Here is an 11,367-nt window from a genome sequence, read left to right as displayed (position 1 = left end):
ACATATCTTTAAAGTCAACGCCATTGTTTTGTTTCAAGATCACCAGAAATATTTTTATTATTATTATTATTTAAAAGGCACGTGTATATAAGATACCTTAATGTCCTAGTTGAGCTAAGGCCTAATCTGTGAAAACAGGCCAAAGTGTTTCTGGGGTCCACATTTAAAGTTTGAAAATGTCTACATGTCTAAATATTAAAAGAATGAAAATATAAATATGTTTTTATGTAGCATTGCATCTTTACAAATGCTCAGAGCAGCCTAAATCAGCTGTATAAAAACTTTTGTGTATGGCTTTAGAGAAAAGTAAATATGTTTATTAGTAGTAGTATTAGTGCAGTGAATCTCAACCTATTTTGAGTAATGGACACCTGTCAGATTTGGAACCATCCTCAAGGACCACAGAATAAAATTGGCTCATTGGTATCATTAATATCATTAAAACTATTAAAAACATTTCTGTTTATTGAGATAAAGTTGAAATAAAATAAAATATAAATATTAGTTAGCAATTAAGTTTGTTGAAGCACTAAAATTATTAACTTGAAACTGAAATATAAATAAATCTAAATTATCTAAAATAAAAAAAGCCACAAATAGGCCTAATAATAAAATGACTAAATAAATGAAACTAAAAATAACATGAAAAATAAAAATATAAAAATAAAAGCTGATATGTACTATAATAAAATTAAAATAACATTGATATTGCATAAATTACTCCCAGCAGCAATCAGGTCATCTCTCATTTGTAAATTCACCTGTGAGCAATTACATTTAGAGGAGAGATCCACGGAAAACAGTTGCACACAATACACACCTTTCCTAGTACCACTCAAGTTTAAAAACATTTCCAGACGCAACAGCAATGTAAAGAAAGGTGCACATGTGAACTTGTGCAATGAGTGCATGGAGGTTGTTTTGGAAACTTTTCATCTTCAGGCTGAGTCTCAATTCCATCTCCACTGACCATCAATAACATCATTAGTTCTTCCTTTGAAGCTTCCTGGCACTATGCCTCTGCTTGTTGTGGGAAATCTGCCTTTGTTGTCGTACAGGAACCTTCCCTACTCAAGTATGAACACACATCACAGCTAAATTAGACCTGAGCTTTAATATTCTGATGAACAAATGACGTATAAAACTTACAGGAACTGTTTCTAATAGGCTATGAAATCAGGTTCTGAATGTTCCCTCTTTTCTCAGACATCCCACCTGTGATTTTTCAGTAAAGCATCTTGGTTTCATTTACATCTGAGCTTTATTGTGTGGATAGAGTAGATTTAAAGTAGGTCTAGATGATTACAATAAGATTGAGGTAATAATAAGACTGCAATGGCACGCCAACCTGTTCCTGGCTGTGATAATAACATAATCTTTGCATAAGCTGTCAGAGAAAAATGGATTCAGTTTCAGATTCCATTTCACTGTGGATTATTTGGTAATTCTTTTGCAATATCGACACATGCTTTGCAAGCAGACTTTTACGATATGGACTCAACAGTAACACCACAAACATATAAGTATCAGTGTTCATTCTAATGCCTGATCTGTGATCTGTGATATCTGATGTGCAATTATTCAAGATCAGGAAGATTTTCTTTATCGTTTAATACTATTTATAAATCAAGCCAGTGACTAAACGATCAACTTCACACTGTTTCTTTTAGAAGCATGAAAATAAACAGATTTTTCAATTGTGATTAAATTGCAAACAGAAAGCTATCAAAGTGCGCTCCCTTTACAATGGCTGAAGGCCATGTTTATTTATTTCTCCTTGTGCTGTTGGTCTCCCCTTTCTAATTATTATTGTACAGCACATTGGTCAACCTGGTGTTGTTTTAATTGTGCTTTATAAAACAAACAAACAAACAAACAATGGCTGAAGCTGTCAGTCACACAGCCGGAGTTTATCTGGACACTTGCCAAAACTGCCATTACAATGAATGAAGCTGTTACAATGACAAAGCACAATGAATTTTTTAAATGAGATCGGTGCCATCTGGTGGACACATTGAGCATTTTTATCATGCAATAGCACATTTTTACCACTATAGTGGATTACAGCTCTCTGTAGAAAGGCTTGTGAATTCTAGTGATTTTTGCACATATTTGCCAATTTTTTTCAGGTTGTTGATTTTAATATATAATAACAGATTCTCAAAGACTCAAGTTTTTTGTTTGTTTGGTTGGTTTAAATGGTAATTTGAAGTGCCAGTTTTACTTTATAATACAGTCAAAACTGAACATTGCATTAGAAAGAGAACAAATGGAAAGCATTTTGTTACCCATTGTTTTAATTCTAACTTAATAAAAATGCAATTTTTTAAGTCATAACATATTTGTATTACTCTTTCATAATAAACATTTTCATTAAAATTATTTTTTGCAATTCAATGAACAAATTCAATGAACAGTAACTCAAAATTGGCAACATCAAATAATGAACAAAAAACTAAAACAACAATAAAAGTATAATAATTATTATCAAACAATGGAAAATAGAAAAATTAGAAAAATAGAAAAATATTTTGCGACCTTGATGGCTTACTGTCTCATGCTTTCATTGCTGTGCACTTTATTTCTTACATTGATGAATAATTGCTTTTATTTCACACATTTCACAAAATTAGCTTTTGGAATGACACGTGTTCATTTGTGTGTGTGTGTGTGTCTGTGTATGTGTGTGTGTGTGTGTGTGTGCGAGTTTTTTTGTCTGTTTTGCACCCTTGATGTTTTAGAGATTCACCCCTTCACTGTTGAGTCATTTTTTTATGCATCCTGGCTGATTTGTAGATTGTATGCACAAAAAAACCTCTGTATTTTCATATTTTTGCCAATTTCCCATTCATTTCCTATGGGGGTCATTTTTGACCCGAAGGTCCTGAGTGTGACTATTTTTTTAATGACCACTTAAACTTTTCAAATCCTGTCCCCAATTTTTGGGGGGTGTTCATATACCAAGTACCAATAAAGTCACCAAGTTTCTGACCATTCTGATGAAGCTACGATTTTTAAAAAAAATTTATAAAACGCTTCGGGTCATTTTTGACCCGAAGTACCCCATTAATTGATATCAGGTCTGTAACATGATTAGCTATAAAAGGGATGTCTTAGAGAGGCAGAGTCTCTCAGAAGTAAAGATGGACAGAACTGTGAAAGAGTGTGTAAAAGGGTGCTGTGCTACTTCGGTGCCCTCAGGAGGCCGTTCTGCCAACCCTGCCACCCTTGGAGCCTTGGGGCACAGTGGTTTCCATTGAGCTTTTGACACAACGTCCAACACAAGATGTTGCATCAGGCTCACACCCTGACAAAGGGGTCAAAGATCAGTCAAGTCAGTTGTTTCCTGCCAGTTTGCTTGAGGTCACCGAAGTGGCTATTTTGAGTACCCAAGAGACCAGCATCGTAATCTCAAATGTATCTTCAATGGGTCCTGCAGATCATAGTAAAAGGTTATAGAATCCAGTTTGATTCTCGTCCACCAAGTTCCAACTGTTTTTTTCTCATGTTGGTGTGCTCCGAGCAGGTTCTGGTGATGGAACAAGAATAAATCTCTATTAGCAAAGGAAGCTATAGAACGGGTTCCTCTGCCCAACAGAGAGTCCTGGTTTTACAGCCGGTACATTATTGCTCCCAAAAAGGATGGAGTGTTGTGTCCTATATTAGATCTTCATCATCTGAATCGTTCAGTCAAGAATCTCAAGTTCAAGATGTTGAAGCAGATCATGTCAAACTGCAAGGGTACATGAGACCCTCGCAGTGGTGGCTCAAGACCAAGGGGTTTTCCCCAAGGGGGAACCCACTTCGTATGATCGAGGTTACATGCAGGTGTCTCTGCGCCTTGGTTATATGGAAGAAACCTTGGTTTTTGTCCCAGGGTCCTGTGTTAGGTACTCAATGTCATCGCGTCACACTCACAACAGATGCTTCTGTCATGGAATGGGAAGTGTTAATGGAAGGCCGCTCAGCTCAGGGTCTGTGGAGGAGTCATCATCTTTTCAACATAAATTGCCTGGAGATGGTATTGAAACACTTCCTCCCAGAAATAAGTGGCCATCTTGTGCTTGTTTGCACATCACTTCGGTGATCTCTTACATAAATCACCAGGGTGGTCTGTGTTCGCATCCACTATGCAAAAACTGGTGCACCAGATCCTCCTGTGGTCTCTAGTGAAGTTGCTCTCTGTGAGAGCAGTATACATCCCGTGGGAACCAAAACATGGGAGCAGACATCCTGTCGAACCGGGGAATGGAGACTTTACCCTGAGGTGGTGGAGCATATATGGGAGGTTTATGGCCAAGCAGAAGTGGATCTTTTTGCATCTCTGGACATGACACACTGTCCACTTTGGTTCTCCCTCACACACCCAGACTCCTGGCAGAGGCTACGTCTGTACACTTTTCCCCTTTACTCTGCTCCCAGGAGTTCTGGAAAAGGTCTGCTGGGATGGAATAAGCCTACTATTAGTAGCGCCGTACTGGCTGAGCCGAATATGGTTCTTGGGCCTTGTGTCCCTCCTCAACGGTTCTCCCCTGGAGATTCCGGTCAGGAGGGACCTTCTGTCTCAAGCGAGAAGCATGATCCTTCACCCCCGCCCAGAGATTGGAACCTGTGGGTTTGGCCTCTGAGAGGGCCCAAATCATTGACTCAGGTCTCTCAACTGAGGTTATGGAGATCATACTTCACTCCAGAGCTCCATACATGAGGAAATTTTACACCCTGGAGAGTCTTCGCTTCTGGGTGCAGAATGCGTCTGTGGGATCCAGTTAACTGTCCAGTTGGTTAAGTGCCAGAATTTCTGCAAGATTGTTTCATTGTACTTTGTTTCATTTCTTCAGTTGTACGTGGCAGCCATAGCTACCTCCATTCACTTGGGTGGTGTATCTGTGGAGAGGAACCTGCTGGTGACACATTTCCTTTGTGGCACTTTGAGGCAGAGGCCTGCAATTCGCACCAGAGTTCCAGCTTGGGACCTGGCTATTATGCTAGAAGGTTTATCTACAGCCCCTTGATACTTTTCCAGAAAAGTTTCTGACCTTAAAAACAGTTTCTACTAGCAATATCTTCTCTTAAAAGAGTAGAAGATCTCCAGGCCTTGTTGGTATCCCCCATGTGCTTTGAGTTTGCGCCAGGGATGGTCATGGCGTTCCTAGCCGGGCTATGTTCCTAAGGTGCCGACCAATGTACCACAGCTTATTGTTTTACAAGCCTTCTGCCCTCTTCCTTTCAGAGATCAGGACCAGAAAAAGCTGAAACTTGTGTGCCCTGGATACCTATGTCCACAGTGCTGCCCTGTGCAGGAAAACTGATCAGCTATTTGTCTGTTTTGGATCACCTGTAAGATGTAATATCCCTGCAAGATGTTTGTGATGTGGCGGGCTGGTCCTCTCCACTCACATTTGTAAGGTACTACAACCTGAACCTGGGCGCTGCCCTAGGTTCACAGGTGCTCATGTCTTAGTTGAGCTCAGAGTATTTACACGGACAGGCACTTGTAAGCATGGCGTTTGGGCATTATCATTCTCAAAGCATCCTTGACACATCACTACTTCCTTTGAAAGGGAACGTCTAATGTTATGACTGTAACCATTGTTCCCTGAGAAGGAAACAAGATGATGTATCGCCCTGCCGTACTTTCTTCATACCTGTGATTGACATGCTTTGGCTAATTGAAGGTAACGCCGGTCATTCTGGGTGTGCTTTTATGCTTACCTGGTCATGATGTCACCCACCCGTGACATTTCGTCTCAGCCATTGGACTAGTTGACACACATGCTTCAGATACAATCATGCAGAGGTGTTCCTACTGAGGCATTTGCATTTAAACTGTGCTGCTTCTCCATTGTTTTTTATAGGCTAAATATGCACTAGACGGCCATGTTTTGACAATTGTGCTGGTGTCTTTTGAGCATTGTGTGCATAAAGCCTGTTTTTACTTACTGTTTCCGCACAAGTGCAAAATGTCATACTTGTCTTTTATTTACATAAAATTCATTGTTTATATGTCTTTACTAAAGAAACTGATAGTAATGTGCAGCTCAATGTTTTATTAGGGTCATTGGCCTATAGAGTATACCATATTGAGGACCAGGAAAACAGTTGCACACAATACACACTTTTTCTAGTACCACTCAAGTTTAAAAACTTATACAGATGTAACAGCAGTGTAAATAAATGTGCATGCCTGAACTTGTGCGAGCCTACATGAGTGCACGGAGGATGTTTTGGAAACTTTTCATCTTCTGGCTGATTCTCAATTCCATCTCCACTGACCACCAATAACGTCATTAGTTCTACAGTGGAAGCTTCCTGGCACTATGCCTCTGCTTGTTATGGGAAATCTGCCTTTGTTTTCATACAGGAACCTTCCCTACATAATCAAGAGTATGAGCACACATCATGGCTCGTTTCAACCTGAGCTTCAATATTCTGATGAACAAATGATGTATAAAACTTACCGTTACAGGAAATGTTTTTAAAACAGAATCTGTTTCTGTGGTTATTAGGATGGAGACAGATCGGCTAAATGTGAGTTTGCACTTGGTTGTAAGAAAGGGGTTGGGTTTAAGCAGACTGAAAGATTGGAAGTCCGGCATATGTCACTTGAGAGATGTGTCATTTTACCGTAAGATTGAGTTAAGCAAACAAACAAACAAACAAAACAAAACAAAACAAAAAAAAACCAACAAAACAAAACAAATACAAAAATCCAATTCTCCAACTATTTACTCAAGATATAAACCGACTGCTTTATGTGAATACTTCGATTTTGACATATTTGTGTGCATGTGACCATTTAGCAGCACACAGAAAACTACCTGTCAGTGTGCATTGCTGTCAGCATTTACAAATTTGTAAAAAAAATAAAAATAAAAAATGGATCATTCGTAAAAGTGAATTCAGGTGTGGTTTTCACGATCACTGTAAGTTCCTGTCAGTTCCCGGACTACATTTCCCATAATCCTCCCTGCCAATCACATGCACACTCCACACCAATCACCTGTTGCCACATACAGCTTAGCACATTACCTGGACTATAAAAGACTCACACACTCACCACCACTTTGCGAAGTCTTGTTAACCTGTGTTACAATTCCGAGCGTTTATATCCTGTCTGGATTCCTGACACTCCTGACCTGCCCTGGCTATCCGTGGCACCTGACCCGCCATGGCTACCTGTGGCACCTGACCCACCGTGGCTGCCACAACAACAACACCAGTCCATGACTCCGTTGATCTTCATGAGCAAAGTCAAGTCAAAGCTGATCTTCATGAGCAAAGTCACATCTCCGCTGATTGCCCAGAGTCACGACACGTCTCCGCTGATCACCCAGAGTCACGTCACCTCTCCACTGATCGCCCAGAGTCACGTCCGGTCACTGGTCTTGTCAGAGAGTGGAGAGGATTTCGTTCCAGTGTGGCTGATCCACCGCTGACGTCAGCGCGAACGGCTGGCATTCCTAAGCCTCCGCCGGCCGCTTCGCTCTCAAGCCCCCGGCTGTGGTTGCCCGAACCATCTAACCTGCCGTGGCTGCCTGAGCCACGTGACCTGCCATGGCTGCCCAAGCCACCTGACCTACCGTGGTTGCCTGAGCCACCTGACCTGCCGTGGATTCCTGACACTCCTGACTTGCCCTGGCTATCCGTGGCACCTGACACGCCATGGCTGCCTGTGAAACCTGACCTGCCATGGCTACCCGTGGCACCTGACCCACCGTGGCTGCCTGAGTTCCTGGATCTGCATTGGAGAGCCCGTTCCCGTCTGTGTCTCCAATGCACCCACTCCCCCTCCCTATCTGTGCCATGTACGTCACGAGGACGTGCCTTCCGGAAGGGGGGCGTTATGTCACGATCACCGTCAGTTCCTGTCAGTTCCCGGACTACATTTCCCATAATCCTCCCTGCCAGTCACATGCACACTCCACACCAATCACCTGTTGCACATAAAGCTTAGCACATTACCTGGACTATAAAAGACTCACACACTCACCACACTTTGCGAAGTCTTGTTAACCTGTGTTACAATTTCGAGCGTTTATATCCTGTCTGCCTGTCTGTTTCCGATCCTGTCTGTTTACCCGTTTACGATTCACTGCTGCATACCTTTGGACTGTGTATTGTTTCCTGGACTGTGAATGATATCTGCCTGCCTCGATCTACAGCCTGTACCCTGACTACGATACTGCCTGTCCCTTGCTATTCCTGTTTGCTCCTGTTTGACCCTGCCTGTACAACCATGCTCACCTTTAATAAAAGCTTGCAATTGGATCCCTGCCTGAGTCCCGTCGCTTTGTTACAGAGGTACTGTGACAGAATGCCATTTTTGCAATGAGAAGAAACTCAACCACGAAACGTGGTTAAGGTATGGTGGTTGAGGCATGGCCCATAATTTCACCAATGCTCTTGCTAATTCTATAGCTGAAGAGTTCCAAACTTCCACTGGCATTAATATCAGCACAAAAACTGGAGATTCATGGAATGGGTTTTCATGGCAGGGCAGCTGCATGCAAACCTTACATCACCAAGTACAATGGCAAGTGTTGGACAGAGTGGTGTAAAACATGCCGCCACTGGATTCTGGAGCAGTGGAAACATGTTCTGTGGGATGATGAATCACACTTCTTTGTTTGGCAGTCTGATGGGCAAGACTGAGTTTGGTGGATGCCAAAATTGCCTTCCTGACTGAATTGTGTGTTTGGTGGAGGAGATATAGTGTTATGGGGCTATTTTTCTTTGGTCAGGCTAGCCCCCCTGCTTCCAGTGAAGAGGAATCTAAATGCTTAGCATACCAAGACATTTTGGTGATACTATGCTTCCAACTCAGTGGTAGCAGTTTCCCAGGAAAGTGGAAGCTGGACCAAATCCATATCAATGTCTATTAATTTAGAATGCAATGTCATTACAGTCCCTGTTGGTGTAATGGTCAGGTGTCCCAGTCCTTTTGTCCATATAATGTATATAATGCTTGGATGAGACTGTTGACTTAGGAAACTGGGCAGTTGGTGTTGATAATCGTTCAAAATAAGTAACCCAATGGTGCTGGGTTGGGAATGTAGACGTAAAAGTGGTTCTCTGTGTGTTGATACAACCTCTCCTGTCCATGATCATGGCGAATATGACAGGAATATGTGTGGAAAATACTGTAGAAGAAAACTAATCGAAACACAAAGGATAAAGAACTTTGAAACTGACTACAGCCAGGAGTGTATTCTTTTAAAAGTTGACTGCTGTGGTGAATGGGAAGTGAAACTGAAAAAATGTGCTTTTGACCTCTGTTTCCTGTATTTATTTTGTTGTGCTGTGTTCTCTCTCTCACTCACTTCTCTTTCTTGTTCTGTCTGTTTGCCTTCTGATAGGTTGTCCAATGATGGGGTGTACAGACTTCAGTCAATGCGTGGTCTTTATTTTGATGCCGCTAGCACTCGAAGGAGAGCTCATTTTTGGCTTGGTTGTGATTGGCTTGAGAGCTCCTGGATCTCTCCTCCGGCTGATGATCAATCTTGAGAAGGTGAAAGTTGTTCTGATTACCTTCTCTGCTTCGCAGCATAGGTAATGATCAGCTAAAGCCCACTTAAAACATATTGAAAATACCACGTAGACATAAAGAACATTAAAAAACCTGATTTTCAAAACAGGGGGTCTTTAACAGATAATAAATATTTTCCAAATAATATTTTAAATTGGTATACAATTTAAATTAATATCAATTGGGTCTTTATACATGAAAATATACAGTGTAGCTGCCTTTTAGGATCGGGGACCCAACATGAGAAATAAAGTCATTAAAAAACAAACAAACAAAAACATTACAGTCTAGCCTATAATAAAAGGAGCCAAAATTGTGTTAGAGGGAGCCGGTTCTTAAATTCTTAAGTTTGTGATTGACAGGATGCAATCCATCACTCACTGCTGCGGCTAAAGTGTTCAGCCACAGAATTCCCTGAACTTGAAACATTGGTGTGGTTTTGTCTGTTTTGTATGTTGGAGAGTTGTAAAGACTCGTATAACAGGAGTTACACTGCCAAGAACATGCAGTGGTTTTTCATCCTCAGGCTGTGGTCAGGCAAACTCATCATTATGTTTTTAAAGCTCCTCAGACAGGATGGTTTAGGGAATGTTTGTGCAAACGTCTATATCACTTGGTATATAACCTTCTTTAAATGCAGCATGTTGGACAACCTCCAAGAGCATGACAAACTTTTATTGCAAAAATGTCTCTGCCAACATCTGGTTTCAGTCCTTCTCATTTCCGGTAATGATGGACATACAGATCATGAGTGAGTTTCTCTTAAAGGTGCTGTAGAACATATTTTCAAAAGATGTAATATAAGTCTAAGGTGTCCCCTGAATGTGTCTGTGAAGTTTCAGCTCAAAATACCCCCTTTTTTTTTTATTATTAATTTTTTTAACTGCCTATTTTGAGGCATCATTAACTATGCTCCGATTCAGGCTGCAGCCCCTTCAAATCTCTCGCTCTCTGCCCTCCCGAGCTCTCGACTATAAGTGCAGTTATACAGTGCATAAACAAAGTTCACACAGCAAACCCTCAAATGGATCTTTACAAGATAATAATAATAATAATAATACATTTTATTTATAATGCGCTTTTCTGGAACCCAAAGCGCTACAAACAAGTGAAATACAAAACTACATTAAATGTAATGCAAAGTAGAAACTAAAAACCTAAAATAATCAATACAGTAAAACACAATAGTAAATTACTAACAGTCCATAAAAGCAATTTTAAAGAGATGAGTTTTTAACAGCTTCTTAAAACTGTCTAGTGTGTGAGCATCTCTAACAGCAACGGGAAGCGCTTTCCATAACCTGGGTGCAGCAACAGAAAAAGCTCTCTCCCCCATAGATTTAAATCTAGAGGGAGGCTGTTGAAGAATAAGGAAGTCAGCAGACCGAAGGGAACGAGAAGGCGTGTAACGGGTCACTAGGTCACAAATATAAGAAGGGGCCATTCCATGTATAGCTTTGTATGTTAATGTGAGAGTTTTAAAAACAATACATGACTGTACTGGAAGCCAATGCAAACTATGAAGCACACCTGTGATATGCTGACGTGATGGAGTATATGTGAGAACACGAGCTGCTGAATTTTGGATATACTGCAGACGTTTGATAGATTTAGCAGGTAAACCAATGAATAGTGCATTACAGTAGTCAATCCTAGAAGTAACAAATGCATGAATAAGCCTTTCAGCGTTAGGCGGAGTGAGGAAAGGCCTAATTCTTGCAATGTTTCTGAGGTGATGGAAAGCAGATTTTGTGATACTCTTAATGTGAGAGTCTAGTGTCAGATGAGTGTCAAAAATCACTCCAAGTTTATGAGCCTGAGCAAATGGAAGTACTACACTG

This window comes from Chanodichthys erythropterus, chromosome 14, assembly GCF_024489055.1.
Source record: "Chanodichthys erythropterus isolate Z2021 chromosome 14, ASM2448905v1, whole genome shotgun sequence".
NCBI classification, from domain to species: domain Eukaryota; kingdom Metazoa; phylum Chordata; class Actinopteri; order Cypriniformes; family Xenocyprididae; genus Chanodichthys; species Chanodichthys erythropterus.
Note: the sequence above shows the minus strand (reverse complement) of the source record.